We start from the raw sequence: 22,542 nt of genomic DNA on the forward strand, positions 1-22,542 counted from the left end.
CTGAAGTCACTCTTCAGGCTTGTCTTCTCTTTCTCGAGATGCAGCTAGAGGAGAAACTTCTCTAGTTACTGGGATCTCTAAAGGGAGTTAGTTCTTAGAGTAGCTTAAGATAGGATGTTGAATTTTGGAATTTCTCATGCTCAAATCTTAGAAGTCACCTGTTCTTCATTGTTTCTATTTAACCTCTAGCATAAAAGATACTTCAGCGAAATCACTTTTCCAGCTAACCTACTGCAGTTGTATAAGCCTCCTTTAAATGAAAGATAGGTTTAGAGCTTCTGTGCTTAAAGTTGACTCACTAATCTGGCTTTCTTCATGAAGTTTCTAAATGCCTTTCATCTAGCCCTCACTTGAAATCATAAAATCACTGTTGGAGAGAAACTATTGTTTAGAATAATGGTTGAAAGTGAGTGAAAACTTGCTCCCCTCCTCCGAATTTCAAAGACCAAAGATCGGATCAGCTTGGGTGAAAGCCCTGGGAGGAAAGTGTGGATTATTTTTGAATTATACTTCTTTGAGGGAAGGGAACGTCCCTTGTATTAGTGAAGAATAGAACTAAAATGAACTTCAAGTGTATCATGTGGCTTTTGAACCCTCTTACCAGGCAGTTAGTCTTAACCTCATTCCTTTTGAAAGCAATTGTCTGATCTGAAGATAATATAAAACCTGTGGGCTGACACATCCTACCTGGATGTGGAGGTGGGGGGAATGTATTACTTCACCTTGGGCTTGTCAGTGTCAAGTGTGCTCACCTGAAAGCACTCTTCTGTTAGGTGACTGGTCAGGGGAAGCTTTATGCAATTGGGATAGTGAGGAAATTGCATCTGGTTAGATGGTGGTTGCCTGAAGTGCTGAGGATTGTGAGGCTTCTGTTGCCGCATCTGGCTCCCTGTGCACGGATGCCGAATAAAAGTACGGAGACAGAATTGGAAGATAAGAAATAGAGAGGATTTTTATTTTCTTTGCCAGGCAAAGGGAAGACACAGGCTGGCGCCTCAAGAACTGTGACCACCCCCCCTTCCTGGGGAATTACGGGGATTCTTCTAGGGGAGTTAGCAGTCCAAAGTGAGAGGTAAGTATCAAAATGGTGAAGGTCTTGCATGCTTCTTACACTATTTCAAAACAGTCACTGCTGGAGTCAGGCAACCTGATAACCCAGAGGTTATCGGTCTGCGACCTCCTTTCTGAAATGCAAACAACTACAAGGGGTGATTTGCTACAAGAGTTTATAGGGAGAGGAAAGTGTAAATACCAGGTGCAGGTTGTAAGTTACCTAAATGACACAGGATTAGGGGTGACAGGTTAGCTTTGTGAAGGACAAATCTAACTACAGACACTACAGATTAGTAAGAGTTCAAATAAAACTAGGATTGATTAACTCAGGCCAGTTTGTTTCTTCTCTGGACTGCTCACTGTTCCCTTTATTTTTCTGGTTATCAGGAGAGGAAACAACCTCATTTCTATTTTTGTTGCAACACTTCCTTGAGCTTATTGAGATGAGGAACTATCATAGGGAAAGGGGATAATGGGGCATCTTTGTGACAGGCTCAGATCATTCTATGTTCATTATCTTGACTTGTGATTTCACAGGTGCTACATAGCAAATTGAAGTTTCTGTATGTTAACTACATAAATCTATTTCTCTTAAAAGTCATACTATACCCAAACACCTAGGTCTACCTGCTTTAAGAAAAAATCTGAAAAAAAATGGAGAAAAAAAAAAAATACAAGAGTAGGGACATACAACTCTGTCTTTCTCATCCTTACCGGTGGGGGGTTATTTTGTTTCCATGGTACTCATGAAGGAAGCAAGGTTCAAGGAGAGAAAGATGTTTGGCTTCACGTAGATAACCCTGCTCAAGAGATGTGGTGGTCTGGGCCAGCAGTCTGCTTGACCTAAAATTTGACAGGTGAGATCTGGGATCTTGAGAATCCCAGCCTTTCCAAGCAACACTGCTGTAGTTAAAACTAGAACTGAGGGGTTTGAGGCATGCGGGGTCTCCTGCAACATGAAGCCTGAGCACAGGGGTGCTGCTTCTCCATGGCTGCCTAACACTGAAAACCAATGTTATGACTACTCATCCTGCAGGGTTTTCACCTGTAATTGTCAATTTACCGTTAAAAAATTTCTCTGCTTCTGAATTACAAAAGCTGGTATACCAGTGACTTAGTTCTGTGAACCAAAAACTTGGTTACATTTAAGTGTGAATTCTAAGGTATTAAGTGCATGGTGTGGATGTTTTGTCTACTAACCCCCTCTGTTTCTGTAAACTTTATCAACCACTATAAAAATCAAGGGAACTAGAAACAAAGCCAACCCTTATACACAAATGTACTTCAGATCTACAAAATACCTCAGTGGATTATTGGGCAAAGAAAATACTGACCTCTCAATAGAAAACAGTAGAGATACTAAAAAGTTTGCCTTTCCCACCTTTAGAAATGCAGGGCAACGCAATTGCCATTTACTTGTTTAACCAGTTAATTAAGGGACTCCTGCAGGTGAGTCCTATGAAACTGGTGTCTCTATATAGATGGTGTTACTGCATAGGCTTCTGGTCAGCCACATGGCTCTAGATATCAAACTGTGGTGTGATGGATTAGGAGGTGACAACTTTACAACTTTAACCATAACTGGGGAGTGGAGAGAAGGGGTTGAATAACATTGTCTATCAATTGAAAACTTTTACAACAAGACACGGAATAGTGCAGGATTGCCCTCTGCCCATGGGGATTTAGCCATGCCTTAGGCTACTTCTGTGTGCATGCCTCTCTGAGCTTTGGCCTGATGTACATTCAGCCTGCTTTCTGGCCACTGTGTTCAGTTCAGCCTGAACCTCTGCTTATGTTTTCTCTTAAAACTTGTCTGGGATTCAGCTTTTATAAGCTCAAACCCTGACTAGCCCTTAGGGTGACCTTAATTGAAATTCCTCAGTTCTGCCAAGGCCACTTTGGGTTCAACTCATTCTTTGGGTTTCTGCTTAGTAGCCAGTGTCCCTAGAGTTGGTCAACACCAGAATCCAATGGTTACTTTCCCAGGAGGCTGGATGTACCCATGTGTACATGTTGTTTCTTAACACCAAATCTATCTCACACTGTCTCTAGTTGAAGACAACTATCTTTATCTTAATTGTAATAAGCCACTCAGACAAGTATTAAGCAATGAAAAGGGAGTAGTAAGAAAACAGTCGAAGTGAGACTATAATGATAGAAATTGGAACCAGGTGAATTAAAACCTGTGCCTCTAGAAGCTGTTAGTTTCTTTGGAGGGATTTCTTAAAGGTAGCTGTCTGATGATCAAGACCCCTTCCCCCATAAATCTCCATGTAGGCGAGCCAATATTAGGTGTTGTAATTTAAGCCAGTGGCTTTGAACTCTTGGGGAATCTGATACATAGCAAAGTAGAAGCCTGCTCTTGGAGCAGCAGGGGAGAATAGATGCAGAACCCTTCCACTAGCCTACTGCCACAACTGGCCCAGAGAATGTCCACGATGCTGGGGAACACGATACTTCTGCTTCTTGAAAGATGCTCGCCTATTAAGGGTTCTTAAAACTCAGTCCTGTTAAGGGAAACACCTCAAGCTTGCAGCTGTGGTCACAGTGTTAACATCTCCAAATTTTTAGGCTGCTCCTAGGGAAACTAATCTTGTTTCTAAGGCCTAATCTTGTTTCTTCATTTGGTAAATTAAGCTTAAGAAGAACTGGTGACCCCCTGGGTCTTCTGGCTTCCATGATGTCTGTTTCTTGGTACATCGAAAGTCTGAAGTCTTAAATGGGATGGGGGTGCAATTGGAGAAAATGCTCTCATGAGGGAGCTTGAGCCTTAGATACAATTCTGAATCCTTTGACCCATAAAGCAGTTTGCTTACCAACAGCCCTTTCAGGGATCTGATTCTGTTTTACAGGAATGGCTGGCATCTTTTCCTGCAGGGAATCATTTAGAAGCCTGTGGTGTGAGATGAGGTGGCCAGAAGCTACCCAGGTCAAGCGGGTCCCCTTCTCCCACCTCACACTAGAGTCATAGTCATGAGACCCACTGACTGGAGTGAGTGACTGGCTGGCAGCAAACAACTCTCCTGAAGCCTGTGTTTTAGGAGATTGGTCTGAGGACGACTGTAGTCAACACCCCTGGGCTGAGCATACTCTGGAAGGGAGGGCTTGCCCTCTGGGAGCCCACAGCATAGCTCGAAGGAACAAAGACCCAGCTGTGGCTCCAGGCGCTTAATCAATGGTGACGCACATCTCCCCACAGAAGAGGGTAGGGGCATGCGGGCTGGGAATTAGAACTGACTTTCAAGTCTGGCTTATCTTCTTTGAAACAACTTTGCAAAAAAAAAGCTGGAGTAGATTTCAGCTTTGGCCCCAACTTTGCATTGCAGTGCCTTGGGTCTAAATTTTAGTGTCTAATTTGGGCATGATTTTTCTCAGTGAGATGATAGAGGAGCTTGAACCTACTAGGAAGTATGGAGTGGAGGGGAATGAAGCCTCTTTTCAGTAGCAGGAAAGCCCTTGTAGATGACCAAAGACGTGGTCCCTAATTGTGATGGCCTCATGGAGGTAAGAGTAAGCCTCGAAATGAAGAGAAAGCTTAGAAAAGCCTAGGATGGGGTTTGGTCTGTACTACTGCTAGTGAGGTTTCTGAAGCAGCCTGGTGAATTTGGAGGAATGTTTAGATGAGACATGGTCAACTACAGGACCAGCAGAAATTGTCTAGATATACCTACATTGTTCTTTTGTCTTTGGTCTGGGGTTTAGGAGCTTCCAGGTGGGAGATAGGATGTAGTATAAACTGAACAATATTGTGATGGCTTCTGGTTTTCTGAAGTCAAGTGTTCTCACGCCAAAGAACCCTCAACTTGTACCTGAAGTACTGCATGTGGGAAACTTCTAGATCAAAGTTCTCTGAATGTTGTCTTTATAGAGAATAGGGAACTCTAGTATTCTGCTATCCAAGAGACATGTGAAACACAAGTACAGGCCACATACATAATTTTAAGTGTTGTAGCCCCATTAAAAAAAACAAGTGAAGTTTAATGTTTCCCCAGTAGATAAAATAGATTTAAACCTGTAAAATAATGAGCTTATATATTTTGGTCCTAAGTTTTTGAAGTTTGGTATGCCTTTTAACTTTATAGCACATCAAATCTAGCACCATCTCAAGTGCTCATTGGCTAGTGGCTAGTCATGTTGGACTAGATAAAAGACAACCTTGGGCCCTACTGTTCAACCTCATTTGCCATCTGTTTTAGAGATACACTAGTCTAAAATGACTTAGGGAGAATGTAGTTTGAGTATTGCTGTCAGCTGAGTGAAAACCCTTTAAGAGGGAAGTTCCCAGGAACCAGAACATTGGAACCACTTAAACTGTTTACTTTGGACTTTGTTAAAATGACTACCTTTGTGTTTAATAGCATCCTACATCAGCAATATGTCTTCCACACCCCGAGCAGTCACTTTATTTGATTATTGCTGTCAGACTTTGTCCTGGAATCTTCTATACCATGTGTACCCAAAGCACACATTCTACAGCTTTAAGATAACTCCTGACTATCCTACGGACAGGACACTGGAAAGATACAAGTAGCTCTTATCTTTGATATCTTTGACTATTTTCCAATTTGAGTTAGTGGTAATTTATAGATCAGGTACTTAGGCACTTGATGTACCTCGCCGGGGCCTCACACTCCACCCTCCGCCACACCCCTTCAAAACACATGCTAGAGTCTCCTCATGGTGGAGGAACTATGCCACTTACTATTGAGCTACACTCAAATTAGGCTTGGAGTGTGTTTTCAGTGATGGGCTGTGTTAAGGAGACTTCTCATAAGCCAACAGGACTATACACCTTCTTAGGTGACCTGCGATGATGTGCCTGTACAAGGACCAGTGTAAATGGATATCAAACTGAACTAAGTTTCCTTTAGAGAGCAGGGGAAATCCTGCTGCTGGCAACAACTCCTTACCCAAAACTTCTTTCAAGTTAAACTGATCCAACCTGGATTGGAATTTAGCACAGCGGGCCTGGCTTTCCCGCAGGTGTTTGTATTTATTGGGGGCATCTATCTTTGCCAAGGGGAAGCTCTTGGCTTTGGAGCAGGAAGGTGGAGGAGAGAAGGGTTGTCTGGACCTTGGACCTATGTCAAGGAGTTATGGTGAGAGTGAAGGGCATGAGAGACTGGTGACATTCTCAGGCGGTGAGGTACAGATTTTAAAGTCCAGACCTTACCTTGACTGCTTGCATGAAGACATGTACCTTGTCACATTTTCTGTGCCGAACTCTCAGCCACCCTCCAGCTGCAATAAGTCCTCGTAGGTCTAATGATCATTAGGCCAATGGAGAAGTCATCTGGAGGTAATTGGCTTCCTTTGTTAAATCATAGCTAGATGGGAGCATCACTCAGACCGGTAGCTATGCTATAAAACTCATTGAATGACTGTGGGTTATAAACACACTTGTGAATAATTATGGTTCATCACTCGGCGGCACTATTACTACTATACCATCACTGATATGGTTGCTAAATCTTGAGTATTATCCCTAATTACATCTTAAGCTTAAGAGGTGTTTTACCCCATTATATATCTGAGGAAGCTGGGATCCCATTGACTTTGTTGAACGTTGATAACTCCTTTTGACCTGGGTGTTCAGGTGCTTTCTTCTCACTCTGCTGCCTCTATATGATGCTAGATTGTTCCTCATGTGACTAATAGTAAAGGTAATGAAGAAACTTAGTAAGTACTGCCTGTGGCTTTGTCTGGCTCAGTTCTTAGACTGTGTTCAATACTTAAGGCACCTTCCAAATGAGCTCTTAACCAGTTAGCTTGTATAATGGCCAACTTGTGACTAGGAGGCAATTGTGATGCAAGAGCTGTTTCCTTCACCTTGTGTGGGTCACCAGCACTTAGGCTCTTAGAGAGGCAACTAAGAGTTCATGGCAACTGGAAGGGTTCCTACAACCTGTCAAGTTACTTCAACCTCCGGGAAGTTACTGTTCTTATAGGCAATGCTTTTACTTTCAAGTTATTTGATAAAGTTCAAATTTCACAAAATAACAGTGGTCCCCTCAACCCAGTCTTAAGACAGACTTCCAGTGTTTTTCCTAAGCTAAACTCTGGCCACCACTTCAGCAATAAAAAACATTTGTCTAAAATGAGTCTGCAAATGCCATTTCTGGTCCTGAGCTCATACAGCTGATTACTCAAAGATGAAATTCAAGAGTGGCCAGAGCCATGTGACGTAGTTGAAGACAGTTCTTACACATGTCATCTTCTATAATTGCCCTTGCCTATTGAAACCACCAGTTGAGGTAAATACCTAAGCCCAGCAATAGACAAAGGACATAGGCATGGGGAAACTGGTGTCTGACTTGATTCAACACCTAACCAGCTGAAAGAAACAAACTGCTATTGTCCTAGCTGTCAAATACCCAGCTTATCTCAGTCAGGTAATGCAAACAGATGAAGTCCAGTTGATATTTTGCTTTGCCCAAGAATCTATAAGCGCTGGGTAAATGGGTAATGACCCTGTCTGATTTTAAGCTTCCTCAAAGAGGATACTTGAAATCATCATGATTCACAGGGCTTTTTCTTAGTTTACAAACCTGGAAGGCTGGTTTTTTGCTTATAATCAGGTACTAAATGAATTGCCTGAATGTTTGCAACCTGGTTGGTAGTTGGCATGTCCAATCAATGGTTCTGTGGGGACACTTACAACTTGAATGAACAGATCTACCTGTTGAGAAGGGGAGTTTGGAAGCTCACTGGATTGCTAGTTGTCATGTGCCCTCTCATTTTCCATCCATCCCCACTGTTGGATTACGGTGTATTTTAGAATGTTGAAGGTTCCTATACCTCTCACGGGTGGGGAAGATTTATCAGATTAACAGGACATACACTCCCAGATGAACTGCAAAGTAGGACTACTGAAACAATGCCATGTGCATCCCAAACAATCTACACAATGTTAATATTCTGAATAGCACATGGGAGCCTCTTCAGGTTGATGAAGCCAGGTTTATCTTGAGTGTACTTTATGGTGAATTCCCCAATGAATGCAGTTTCTGCTCACATTTCTACTAGGTTTCACATAACTGGAAGTTACCTTGCTTTTAGTGGTCAGATCAAAGCAGAGATCTGAAACACCCTGGATCCGTGGTATAGGGCCCTTCCTGTTTGTGTTCTCTGTACTGTTCTCCTGGTCCCATGCTCATGTGCGTACTAGTTACACTCTTTCATAATCATATCACTTTTTCCCCCACCTCTTTACATCTTGTGTTCACTTTCTATCCCCTATCCTTAGCCTATTTTTACCATTTTGCTTGAAACTCTAGTGGGTATATTGATGGTTCTGGTTCCCCATTTTCCTTGTGTCGTAAACATTTTTAGTCTATACACATGTTCATTGCACAAATACGTGGGACCATGGTGGTTATGCAAACAGTAGATCAGAGTCATGACTAACTCTATAAAATGTGTGAATGTGGACCAACAATATTAGCAACAGTAGCTAAGCCTTTATACCATTGTTCTGAATGCTTTATACACTGATTCCTTAGTAAGTCTTAAGGGGTAGTTGCACTTCATAAGGAAAAAATCGGAGGCCTAAAGTTGTCACTTTCTCAATCTCTCTACCTAGGAAATTGTTCATTTTAGGTTAAGTGTCTTTAAGTATACAATTAAACTGCCCTTACAATGATTTGCTATAATGTGCCTATAGAACAAACCTTTCAACTACTGAATATTGTAATTAAGGGTGAGGTATCATAAATATCAGATTGAATCTCAACCCAAAACTACACATAATCAGGTAACTGTCTGTCTTGTCTTGCTCAGCAGGAAGCTAGATGTCTTAGGGGAACAGTAGTCACTTCCTGTATCACAAAGTCCTATCTGATTACCAGGCTCCTCTGTACACTGACTCAAATGTCAGCTATGGGTAACGTGGGGCTTCTACCATTATGTGAACAGAAGCTTTTGGTGTGGCCAGATGACTGGTTAAATATCATGAGCTTAGTTATGTACACATTTGCGTCAGACTAAATGACAAATAGTTGTAAAAGGTAGAATAAATCTGTCTAACTTGGAACATATCTCGCTGTATTTTCCCTGTATTTTTTTGTGGCTTAACTCCACCTAAGATCTCTGGGCTGTTTTAATAAACCAGTTAAGGGCTGTTGTTTGTAATACATGATTATCACATGCATGTATTTAATTCTCCTTAACTGTAAAATCTACACCATTTAACAGAATACCTGTCTGATTCAGTGAAGCAAGCAGTACCTGTCACCTGATAACTGGAACTGATGTAGAAATCTTACTCTGAGGTATTACAACAGTCAGTTTCTACTTCTGACTTATCCAAGAAAGCATTGAAGTACTGGCCAGATAAATGAATCTCAGCTACTCAGTTTTAGGCAAACTTACAAACCACAAACTTACAAACTTTTATAGGTGATACTCTGAGGTTAACTGCCCAAAGTCTCCCTCAAAAGAGGCTGGGTCTTTATTCCCATATTTGAACCCCAGGTCTCGTTCCAAAGCCAGATACTTAGTTTTATTGAATGAAGAGATGATGGGATGGTTATGGAAACACCTCCTTCATCCCCTGACTCCCCTTACTGTCGATTGCTTCTACTCTACTTCCTCGTGAATAGGTGATTAACACTATACACTTTGTTTTCCCAAATAAGCAACCCAGTTGTTTCACTTAATGACCTTTCTTCCTCTCCAGCTTGCTCAACTCTTCCCACTTCATTCCTACTAAGATAGCTGTCTCCATATGGATCTCCAGCCTATTGACCCTGTTATTTCAATATTCTAGCTGCTTGTTTTACTTCCTTGCTAGCATGTCTTTTCCCAAGTAACAATTTTGTAGCTCTATTTTAGGTCTTTCTGATAAACCTCAACCCTGTGTGAAACAAGGTATCTACTTTGTCCTAATACTGGAAAAGCAGAGTTGGGCTGAATTTATAAAGACTAAGGTAGATTTGGCCTTTAAACTCATCACTGACTTTGGATTCTCCCAACTGCCAGATATCACAGAGGGGAGGAAGAGAAGCCAGAAAAACAGGGTTGTTGGGCAATCTTAAGCTTAGACATCTCCTTAACAAACCCAAAACCCAGGTAACTTTTGCTTCGTTCTTGTAACATCGTTCCCTTGCCTTCAAAGATTACAGATAAGATGGTAAGACATGCATTATGAACTACAAATCAATGTAGCATGAGTTGACATTCGTATTTTGGTTTCACTTACTCACACCGGTTCTTTCATAGTAAGCTTACCACCCTAAGTAGCTGCCATGTTCTAAGATGGGCTCCACCCACTGACTTCCTTCTCTCTGAGTCAGTCTCTTTGGTATCTCTCTGCTAGAGGTGAAGTCCCGGGACTGTGTCCCTGGCAGCAGGGACACTAGGAGAGAGCCCTTGGGATGATGGTACTCATTATGTGAGAAACTCTCCAAAGTGGTTCCAGAGACATCAGGGCTCTGAACATGACGAAGTTCCGCAGCTATGAACCTCTTATCCTAAGAGGTCTTGGGTAACTGTTTCTAACCAGCTCAGCAGACAGCCATGGCTTACCTGTTCTCAATTTCATACAATCTTCCAGAGGACAAGGATCTTTTGGCTGACTCCGATTAAAAATATTTCCCTGAATTTAATAGAGTACTCCCTCTTTATTTGTTTATTTTTTGTTTATTTTTTTGTTTTTTTTTATACTGCAGGTTCGTATTAGTCATCAGTTTTATACACATCAGTGTATACATGTCAATCCCAATCGCCCAATTCAGCACACCACCATCCCCACCCCACCGTGGTTTTCCCCCCTTGGTGTCCATACGTTTGTTCTCTACATCTGTGTCTCAACTTCTGCCCTGCAAACCGGTTCATCTGTACCATTTTTTTAGGTTCCACATACATGCGTTAATATATGATATTTGTTTTTCTCTTTCTGACTTACTTCACTCTGTATGACAGTCTCTAGATCCATCCATGTCTCAACATATGACTCAATTTCGTTCATTTTTATGGCTGAGTAATATTCCATTATATATATGTACCACAACTTCTTTATCCATTCATCTGTCGATGGGCATTTAGGTTGCTTCCATGACCTGGCTATTGTAAAGAGTGCTGTAATGAACATTGGGGTGCATGTGTCATTTTGAATGATGGTTTTCTCTGGGTATATGCCCAGTAGTGGGATTGCTGGGTCATATGGTAATTCTATTTTTAGTTTTTTAAGGAACCTCCATACTGTTCTCCATAGTGGCTGTATCAATTTACATTCCCACCAACAGTGCAAGAGGGTCCCCTTTTCTCCACACCCTCTCTAGCATTTGTTGTTTGTAGATTTTCTGATGATGCCCATTCTGACTGGTGTGAGGTGATACCTCATTGTAGTTTTGATTCGCATTTCTTGAATAATTAGTGATGTTGAGCAGCTTTTCATGCGCTTCTGGGCCATCTGTATGTCTTCTTTGGAGAAATGTCTATTTAGGTCTTCTGCCCATTTTTGGATTGAGTTGTTTGTTTCTTTAATATTGAGCTGCATGAGCTGTTTATATATTTTGGAGATTAATCCTTTGTCAGTTGCTTCATTTGCAAATACTTTATCCCATTCTGAGGGTTGTCTTTTCGGCTTGTTTATGGTTTCCTTTGCTGTGCAAAAGCTTTGAAATTTCATTAGGTCTCATTTGTTAATTTTTGTTTTTATTTCCATTACTCTAGGAGGTGGATCAAAAAAGATCTTGCTGTGATTTATGTCAAACAGTGTTCTTCCTATGTTTTCCTCTAAGAGTTTTATAGTGTCTGGTCTTACATTTAGGTCTCGAATCCATTTTGAGTTTATTTTTGTGTATGGTGTTAGGGAGTGTTCTAATTTCATTCTTTTACATGTAGCTCTCCAGTTTTCCCAGCACCACTTACTGAAGAGACTGTCTTTTCTCCATTGTATATCTTTGCCTCCTTTGTCATAGATTAGTTGACCATAGGTGCGTGGGTTTATCTCTGGGCCTTCTATCTTGTTCCATTGATGTATGTTTCTGTTTTTGTGCCAGTACCATATTGTCTTGATTACTGTAGCTTTGTAGTATAGTCTGAAGTCAGGGAGTCTGATTCCTCCAGCTCCGTTTTTTTCCCTCAAGACTGCTTTGGCTATTCGGGGCCTTTTTTGTCTCCATACAAATTTTGAGATGATTTGTTCTAGTTCTGTAAAAAATGCCATTGGTAATTTGATAGGGATTGCACTGAATCTGTAGATTGCTTTGGGTAGTATAGTCATTTTCACAATATTGATTCTTCCAATCCAAGAACATGATATCTCTCTCCATCTGTTGGTATCATCTTTAATTTCTTTCATCAGTGTCTTATAGTTTTCTGCATACAGGTCTTTTGTTTCCCTAGGTAGGTTTATTCCTAGGTATTTTATTCTTTTTGTTGCAATGGTAAATGGGAGTGTTTCCATAATTTCTCTTTCAGATTTTTCATCATTAGTGTATAGGAATGCAAGAGATTTCTGTGCATTAATTTTGTATCCTGCAACTTTACCAAATTCATTGATTAGCTCTAGTAGATTTCTGGTGGCATCTTTAGGATTTTCTATGTATAGTATCATGTCATCAGCAAAAAGTGACAGTTTTACTTCTTTTCCAATTTGTATTCCTTTTATTCCTTTTTCTTCTCCAATTGCTCTGTCTAGGACTTCCAAAACTATGTTGAATAATAGTGGTGAGAGTGGACATCCTTGTCTCGTTCCTGATCTTAGAGGAAATGCTTTCAGTTTTTCACCATTGAGAATGATGTTTGCTGTGGGTTTGTCGTATATGACCTTTATTATGTTGAGGTAGGTTCCCTCTATGCCCACTTTCTGGAGAATTTTTATCATAAATCGGTGTTGAATTCTGTCAAAAGCTTTTTCTGCATCTATTGGGAGGATCATATGGTTTTTATTCTTCAATTTGTTAATATGGTGTATCACATTGATTGATTTGCGTATATTGAGGAATCCTTGCATCCCTGGGATAAATCCCACTTGATTGTGGTGTATGATCCTTTTAATGTGTTGTTGGATTCTGTTTGCTAGTATTTTGTTGAGGATTTTTGCATCTATATTCATCAGTGATATTGGTCTGTAATTTTCTTTTTTTGTAGTATCTTTGTCTGGTTTTGGTATCAGGGTGATGGTGGCTCATAGAATGAGTTTGGGAGTGTTCCTTCCTCTGCAGTTTTTTGGAAGAGTTTGAGAAGGATGGGTGTTAGCTCTTCTCTAAATGTTTGATAGAATTCACCTGTGAAGCCATCTGGTCCTGGACTTTTGTTTGTTGGAAGATTTTTAATCACAATTTCAATTTCATTACTTGTGATTGGTCTGTTCATATTTTCTGTTTCTTCCTGGTTCAGTCTTGGAAGGTTATACCTTTCTAAGAATTTGTCCATTTCTTCCAGGTTGTCCATTTTATTGGCAAAGAGTTGCTTGTAGTAGTCTCTTAGGATGCTTTGTATTTCTGTGGTGTCTGTTGTAACGTCTCCTTTTTCATTTCTAATTTTATTGATTTGAGTCCTCTCCCTCTTTTTCTTGATGAATCTGGCTGATGGTTTATCAATTTTGTTTATCTTCTCAAAGAACCAGCTTTTAGTTTTATTCATCGTTGCTATTGTTTTCTTTGTTTCTATTTCATTTATTTCTGCTCTGATCTTTATGATTTCTTTCCTTCTGCTAACTTTGGGTTTTGTTTGTTCTTCTTTCTCTAGTTCCTTTAGGTGTAAGGTTCGATTGTTTATTTGAGATTTTTCTTGTTTCTTGAGGTAGGGTTGTATAGCTATAAACTTCCCTCTTAGAACTGCTTTTGCTGCATCCCATAGGTTTTGAATCGTCGTGTTTTCATTGTCGTTTGTCTCTAGGTATGTTCTGATTTCCTCTTTGATTTCCTCAGTGATCTCTTGGTTATTTAGTAATGTATTGTTTAGCCTCCATGTGTTTGTGTTTTTTACGTTTTTTTCCCTGTAATTGATTTCTAATCTCATAGCGTTGTGGTCAGAAAAGATGCTTGATATGATTTCAGTTTTCTTAAATTTACTGAGGCTTGATTTTTGACCCAAGATGTGATCTATCCTGGAGAATGTTCCGTGTGCAGTTGAGAAAGAAGTGTAATCTGCTGTTTTTGGACGGAATGTCCTATAAATATCAATTAAATCTATCTGGTCTATTGTGTCATTTAAAGCTTGTGTTTCCTTATTAATTTTCTGTTTGGATGATCTGTCCATTGGTGTAAGTGAGGTGTTCAAGTCCCCCACTATTATTGTGTTACTGTCGATTTCCTCTTTTATAGCTGTTAGCAGTTGCCTTATGTATTGAGGTGCTCCTATGTTGGGTGCATATATATTTATAATTGTTATATCTTCTTCTTGGATTGATCCCTTGATCATTATGTAGTGTCCTTCCTTGTCTCTTGTAACATTCTTTATTTTAAAGTCTATTTTATCTGACATGAGTATAGCTACTCCAGCTGTCTTTTGATTTCCATTTGCATGGAATATCTTTTTCCATCCCCTCACTTTCAGTCTGTATGTGTCCCTAGGTCTGAAGTGGGTGTCTTGTAGACAGCATATATATGGGTCTTGTTTTTGTATCCATTCAGCAAACCTGTGTGTTTTGGTTCGAGCATTTAATCCATTCACGTTTAAGGTAATTATCAATATGTATGTTCCTATGACCATTTTCTCCATTGTTTTGGGTTTGTTTTTGTAGATCCTTTCCTTCTCTTGTGTTTCCCACTTAGAGAAGTTCCTTTAGCATTTATTGTAGAGCTGGTTTGGTGGTGCTGAATTCTCTTAGCCTTTGCTTGTCTGTAAAGCTTTTGATTTCTTCAACGAATCTGAATGAGATCCTTGCCAGGTAGTGTAATCTTGGTTGTAGGTTCTTCCCTTTCATCACTTTAAGTATATCATGGCAGTCCCTTCTGGCTTGTAGAGTTTCTGCTGGGAAATCAGCTGTTAACTTTATGGGGGTTCCCTTGTATGTTATTTTTCATTTTTCCCTTGCTGCTTTCAATAATTTTTCTTTGTCTTTAATTTTTGTCAATTTGATTACTATGTGTCTCGGCGTGTTGCTCCTTGGGTTTATCCTGTATGGGACTCTCTGTGCTTCCTGGACTTAGGTGGCTATTTCCTTTCCCATGTTAGGGAGGTTTTTGACTATAATATCTTCACATATTTTCTCTGGTCCTTTCTCTCTCTCTTCTCCTTCTGGGACCCCTATAATGTGAATGTTGTTGCATTTAATGTTGTCCCAGAGGTCTCTTAGGCTGTCTTCATTTCTTTTCATTCTTTTTTCTTTATTCTGTTCTGCAGCAGTGAATTCCACCATTCAGTCTTCCAGGTCACTTATCCGTTCTTCTGCCTCAGTTATTCTGCTATTGATTCCTTCTAGTGTAGTTTTCATTTCAGTTATTGTATTGTTCATCTCTGTTTGTTTGTTCTTTAAATCTTCTAGGTCTTTGTAAAACAGTTCTTGCATCTTCTCAATCTTTGCCTCCATTGTTTTTCCGAGGTCCTGGATCATCTTCACTGTCATTATTCTGAATTCTTTTTCTGGAAGGTTGCCTATCTCTACTTCATTTAGTTGTTTTTCTGGGGTTTTATCTTGTTCCTTCATCTGGTACATAGCCCTCTGCCTTTTCATCTTGTCTGTCTTTGTGTGAATGTGGTTTTTGTTCCACAGGCTGCAGGATTGTAGTTCTTCTTGCTTCTCACTCCCTCTTTAAAGTGGGAGTATCCACACTTTCTGTTTGTTTTTCAGGCAAATTAGCAAAAGCAGTCAAGGTTTCACAACTTAGTCAACTTTCCTTTTTCTATGGTTACTAAGTGCCCCCTGTTGGATGTGTTTAAGGCTCTAATTGGTGGTTGTGCCCTGTCTTGCTTAACTAGCAAGACCCTGTGATAAATCCTTGAATGGAGGCCAAGGTTCCAAAAATATGGGGCTGAGGTTAGACCCTGTTTGGTCATCTCCCTGTGGTCTTACTTTGAGACATATTTGCCACAGTGTTTATTGTTTGGGCCTCCCCGAGTGTGGGTCTCTTACCCCAGGGTGATGCTTTTAGAGCTGGTATTGATACTTATCAACACCGTTCTTCCATACCTCCCACCCAAGGCTAGCTGTTTTGTTCTCATTTGCTCAAAATATCTGAGAATGGGTAGAGCTTGAAATTTTGGGCTGGTTGGGGCCCAGTACACTGGCTTCTGACTCGTCTTGAAAAAACCCTTTCTCCCCAACTTTCCTATTTTGAGGTGGAAGTTTTAAAACCTGGACCAAATGGGATGACAGGAGTAAAATGGTTAATTTTCTAGGCAGTAATTTTATCATTAGTTGCAAGGCTGGTGTGGCCCACATGAGAGCATCTCAGACTATCTGGTGTAGGACTGGTTTGCTTCTAATCTGTCATGGGTCAACACTTCATAATATAGAGTAAAAGTGAATTATCAGAAGAATAGAAGCCAAGTCTTACTAGACTTAATAGACACAAAATTACATTTTGACAATCAAAATAAAAGAGGAAGAAATACAAATTTTATATTAAATATATATTTTTAAATGGTGACTGAAAATTACAATCAGAATGACAGGTGTTGTCAAGAGTGAAAGTGAAGTATAACTTACTGCATGAAATGGTATGCAGAATGAGTACTGAGCATCAGTACTTCAAGTGCTCAGTTTTAAATGACAAATCAGTTTCCTTCTTAACTTACTAAATCTATGTTGGATTGACAGCAACGCTGCTCACAAGGGATAATATAACTAAACTACTAGACTACATTTTAATAACTCTCCTAGTAGGGAGACTAATCTCCTATAGGCATATTGATCAGAATGGAGGATTTTAAAGCCATCACAGCAGTCTCAGGGGTTATTTAACTTAGCCAAAACAATCACAAGATGCTGTACTAAAAATATACCTAAAATCCTTTATCACTAGCCAATTACAATATATCCTGTAAAGCTATGGTTACCTTCAAGATAAACGGATTCCAGGTCTGAATTGGCCTGCATGGATCTCTTGATAAAAAGCTAAATTCAGGATCTTCTAATTCAAAAGGTTTTTGATTGTTTTGTGATGGGCAACATCAAGAACTCCTGTTTCGCTGATCAAATTATGTAGCATGTAATAACTTAGTCTTTCAAGAGTCTAACTTTGGTTTTTGCTGTTGTTACGTGTAACTGATACCCATTTTGATGTTTAGGAGCTTTTAAAGGTTGTTGGTATGGTTTGGAGAGCAGAGAGAATGGACAGGCCCCTTATCTGTTCACTTACTAGATCATTCTGTCAATCAGGTTATCTCAAAACACCACTGGAGGAAGGCAGGTTATGAATAAATGATGTCCATTGTTGGAGCTATAGCTTTTGGAGTCTTCTGTGGCTGAAGGAAGAAAATATGAGATGGACCTTTAAAACTGGAGAACTGAAGTTGCCAAGATTTCACTATGGAAAGATTCAGAAGTGGCTAAATCCTAGAAGTCACTGCACTTGATGCCATTTCTCCAAATTCCCTTAAGTGACTATGCCAAGGGGTGGCTTAGTGTCCTACTCACCTTTCTCCCACGATACCACACCCTCTGGTTCTTGCTTAATATGGTTTTATGTTAACTTGGTTTCAAGCCATGAGTGCACTTCCCTGCAGACCAGGCTATTATTCCCTAAACCCATTCTACATAGGAATTCTTGAGATGCTGCTTTTCCATAGGAATAGTCTGAGCTCTGCAGGGAGGTGACATAATGTAGTGATGAGGACAGACTTAGCGCCCTGGCCTGAGCTGGAGTTCCAGATCTTCCATCTTCTGGCTGTGTAGCCTGTTGGCAAATCACTCACCCTCCCCAAGCCTCAGTTGTCTGGTTAGAAATAGAGTTGTTGGGACTAGTGTATAGAGGATATTTTGCATAGGACAACAAAATTCTTCATTTCAGAAGTTGGGCCCGTTATTTTTTGGCCTGAGACAGGACTTATGTTCTGCAACAATAGTTGTCTAAGATGAGGTTCTTTGATAGTAAAGGGAAGAGAGGTAAGAAAGAATGGCTAAAATCCAGAGCTGCACAGGAGATGTTTATAACATGCTGCTCACAGAACTGCGGAACAGAGTCCCACAGCAGAGTATTTCTAGCACCACACTTCCACATTTTCCATGAAAATACTAGCGTTATGGAATCAGGTGCATCTTGCCAGATGCTCAGGCAGCAAGCCAAAACGCAGATACACCTAGATTGGCAGCAAAGAGAGGGTTTATTCACAAGGCAGCCAAGTGAGGAGATGGGAGAACACATCTCACATACCTCCCTGAAGACAAGGGGCTCGGGGTATTTATAGGATGAAGAATAAAGAAGCAGGGCGGTCTGAGGCTTGGAGTATGAGTTGCATGGAAAAGGTGATTGGGGAAAAGTATGGTAATTGTAGTTCTGAGCAGGAGTAACTAAGCTACAGGCCTCTGCACGTTAAAACTGGAGACGCTTAGAATGACCTGAAGGTGGAGTTTTCAGCCCTCTGATGTCGAAAGGTCAGCAAGTGGACACTTGCGCATGCCCAGTTGGAGGGTTGGTGATTCCCATCCAGTCTTAGCTGGATCAGCTTGAACTAGACACAGGTGCCTCTAAGTTCCTGGAGAAAAAAATTCGGGCAAACAACATCTTATTTAGGCTTCGTGCCACTTGGAAGACATGCAAGTCTTTTGTAGCAACAGTTAAACCACCTTGATTAGTGAAGGCAGGTTCCAGGTGAAACGGATTTAATGATTACAGTTTCGCTTGTATAACTCACACACTGGAGGGGATTGGAAGCTAGATGGCTGAAGGCCCCAGCCCTCCTGAGGAATGAGAGCTGTGTCGTACACCTATCAACATAACCTGCTATCCTGTGGCTTGCTAGGTAGGAAGCTTTGTGTGTGTCCTTCTGATTGGAGAAAATCTCTCTGAAGATGAAGAGAACTTGCTAGAAACACATATTTCAGACTACAGTCTGCATGCTGGGGAAATCTGAAGGTCATTCTTAAACGCGAATAATTATTGCTAGTGGGTAGATGAGGGGGCGTTGGCAGGAAAGGTGACCTGCTTGGCTTGTGTCCAGAGCATCCCATCTTCACAGGTAAAGCTTCTTAGCTCTAACTCGGGATCTAGTGTCAGGTCTATTTTTTATGGTGTAACAGGCCAGCAATGGTCACTTAGCTTTAAGTCATCTGTTATTGGTCCTTTGCTGACTGCTATCAAATTTTAGTGACTGATCCCTTGTTCCTGCCATTTTCTAAGCTCCCTTGTTCCTGCCATTTTCTAAGCTCTTTTCTGCTGTTTCTTTGAACAGCAATCCCAAGAACTGGATCCTTGCTTAGATCCCGAGTCTTCCAGGACTGTGGCAATGGACTATGCAATCCACCCAGGAGCAGTGGCTGTTTCCGAGGCAGAGCTTTGTGTCCTGACCAACACTGGTGCAACTTGTTCTACCACTGAACACCACCATGACCCAGTTATTAGCTGGGTAGGTTGCTACTTCTGAGGTTCATTTTGTGTATGAAATGAGAAGGTTAAAGGTGGGATTAGATACATTCTCAACTACTCAAATTGGGTCGATCTTGGGAGTCTTTTGGTGGGATTGATAATCAGGGAAAGAAGGTATGGAAACCGAAAAGCACTGTCTTGACCTTGTAATGTACCATTTCGATTTAAGTCACATCTTAGTCATTGGACCTTGCCCAGAGGTCTTTGATCAAATAATGGGCATGAGTTCCAACAGGTGTACCCAGACACAGGCTCTGGGACCTTCTCCATGCCTGCCTGTACAAGAACTGCTGTGACTGGATCTCTTTTCTATGTTGGGCTTTCTCAACCTGTCTTCAAATGACAATTTAAACATTGAAGTTAGGACACAGTTATGGTCACTATCAGAATTGACACCTGAGCCTAAGCTGGCCAGAGATCCTTAGGTCCTTCTTATCAAAAGGGTTGCCTTTTGTTCAAGTCTGTGGCTAGAGAAGGGACATGGAATTACAGTTGTCCTCAAGGCGGCAGTCTCACTCTAGCTGGCTCCCGAAAGGCAAGGATTTGACGGCTGCCTGAATCAATTCTTGTTTGTTTTTAGGGGGAAAAAAAGGATGGGACTCCTACATTCCCTGGAAAGGACAACAGTGAAACACTGGATACATGGGAGCTGGGGGGGGGGGGATTGAGGCCATGATCATTGCTTTAGATGGTGCCAGAGACCACATAGAATTGAGTATGCAGTGGAGTGGCAGGGAGAAGCCTACTTTGTACCTACTTGGTCATGTATTTCTTGTGGTGCTGACTGACTGGTCTTGTCATATCTTTAGATGTCATAGATGACCGAATTTTACTATAGGGATAAAACTCCTAATTGGCACCGTCAAGGTTTAGATTAAGGGAAAGGAAATAGAGTTGGGGATATATCATAGGAAAAAGTTGCTAACACTGAAGCACAGTAGCATAATTGTTGAAAAATTGTGTTCAACAAGTTTTTTTTGTCTTGCTATATTTTGTAAGAATCAACTGTGGGTTCCTTAAATAAGAACAAATTCAAGGAAAAAACTAGTAAAGTTACCCAGTTTACTATTAGTCTATTCAAAAAAAGAAAGGAAATCAGTCTTGGCCCACATAACAAATATACAGGGTTCTTATCTGTAGTTGTCAATCTCTTTAAAGAGTGGGGAAAACCTTTGTTAGGGAGTTGGCAAGTCCTAGAAAAAGGCTTAAGGGCTTCGTTTGTTTTGGAGACTAGGACAAGACACAGCTGGCTGCTTGAAGTTCACACTGTGTCTTCTGTGGGTGGGTAATGTCCGTGTTGCTTTCCCAGAATCCACTGGGACATGTACCTGGAGTACCTTAAAAGGGTCCCTTGGAATGGGAAGTAGGGTTGGGCAAGTGAGTTGAGAGACTGGAAAAAAAAAATCTGGCTCACACGGTAGCTTTGCTGTCCCTGTGAAGTAGAATTCCTTTTCTCTTTGAAATATGGGGAAGTCCTTCTCTAGTCTTTTCCTATCACCTGTCTTATCCAAGGGAAGAAGAAGAATTGGGTTAATGAGATGGGGAACAATTCATGGGGCATATGTAGCTGAACCGTCCTCTTTAGTTTTCAGAGCAGTGCCCTTTCCAGTTTGTGTGGGGAACAATGCTCACCAAGCCGGATTTCTCCACCTTATGGCAAAAGGTTCACCCAGCCTGGTTCAGGGGGACCATTTCTCCCAAGCTTGGTTCTGATCCAGTGTCACCAAGGTAGTCTGACCTGGGATCTGAATTGCTGTGGTGCCATGACCAGACAGCCTACAGAGACCCACCAGCCACAGGCTGCTGCTCCTGTATCCCTGGCTCCATACCAGCATGCAGAAGAGTTGAGGGCAGGCTAAGGCTTTCCAGTCTCCCAGGTGCTGCTGACAACGTGTGGCACCAGCACAGCAGCAGGGTCAGGCTCCCCTTCATGGTGGGGAAGACCGCTCTCCCCGGCAGTTACTCTAAAGGGCTGGTCAGACAGACCTGAGCTCAGCCAGCTCCTCCTGTGTATGGAGGCAAGTCTGGTGTTCTCGGGCAATGGAGTCTGTCAAATTCCGTGGTCCTCTATCACAGAAATTCTAGAGAAGTATTTCTTCCCAGTTAAACTGGTGTGGGCACACAGTGGGCCTGGCTTCCCAGGATAGCATCTGACTCGAATCTCCTGGGAGAATAGACCTACCGGCTGGGTCTGGTCTTTTCAGAAGGTCTTGGGATGTTGAACAACTTCCCGTAATAGCGTGTGGGTTGAAGGTGGTGTTCACAGCTCCACTGCCCATACTATATGTTTAGTTCTTAACTGTCAGAAGTAAATTCATAACAGCAGAGTCGACATCAGGGGTTGTTCAGAGGAAAGACCCTCTCTAAGGTCTTAGAGACTTGGGTTTCTGCCCTAAGGGGGAATGTCAGATTGGGTGGGTTCAATTGAGGGCAAAAATGAAATACTTGGAAGAATACCTCTGCTGTGGCCAAGTCTAGGCAAGAGGGATTACAGTGGCAAGATATCTGAGATACTGTTGTGGGAAGACTCCCCCATCGTGGAAGAAGTGAGAAAGGCTGAGGGTCAAGTGGGACCTCCTGGGACAAGCTTAGAGAAGCTTTCAACCAGAGTTAGTACCTCTTGAGGTGGCGGGGGGCAGGGGCAGGGACAGGAAGCTTTAATTGTCCTGTGAAGCTGCTTTAGTAAACCACAGGCAGTTATCTGCTAGAGAGCATTTCTGTCTTCAAGCCCGTGGGGTTGAGATATCTTAAAGCTGCCAGTGCCAAGAAGGAGTAGAATGAGATTCCAGGTTCTTGGGGGATAGTACCTTTTTTAACAGCATCTTGTGCTTCCTAAAACTCATCCACAACAAGCGTGTGACCTTTAACTATGGATTATGGCCAATTTCTTGACTTGTTTGAGGCATGAGGACAGAAGTGTTGGATTCTATTTTGCATATCTCGGTATGCGGTTAGAGCACTGAATGCAGGTCTAGAGGGCATGCCTCCGCAGGCAGGCAGTCCTAGTAGG

Source organism: Eubalaena glacialis, chromosome 5 (genome assembly GCF_028564815.1).
Source record: "Eubalaena glacialis isolate mEubGla1 chromosome 5, mEubGla1.1.hap2.+ XY, whole genome shotgun sequence".
Taxonomy (NCBI): Eukaryota; Metazoa; Chordata; class Mammalia; order Artiodactyla; family Balaenidae; genus Eubalaena; species Eubalaena glacialis.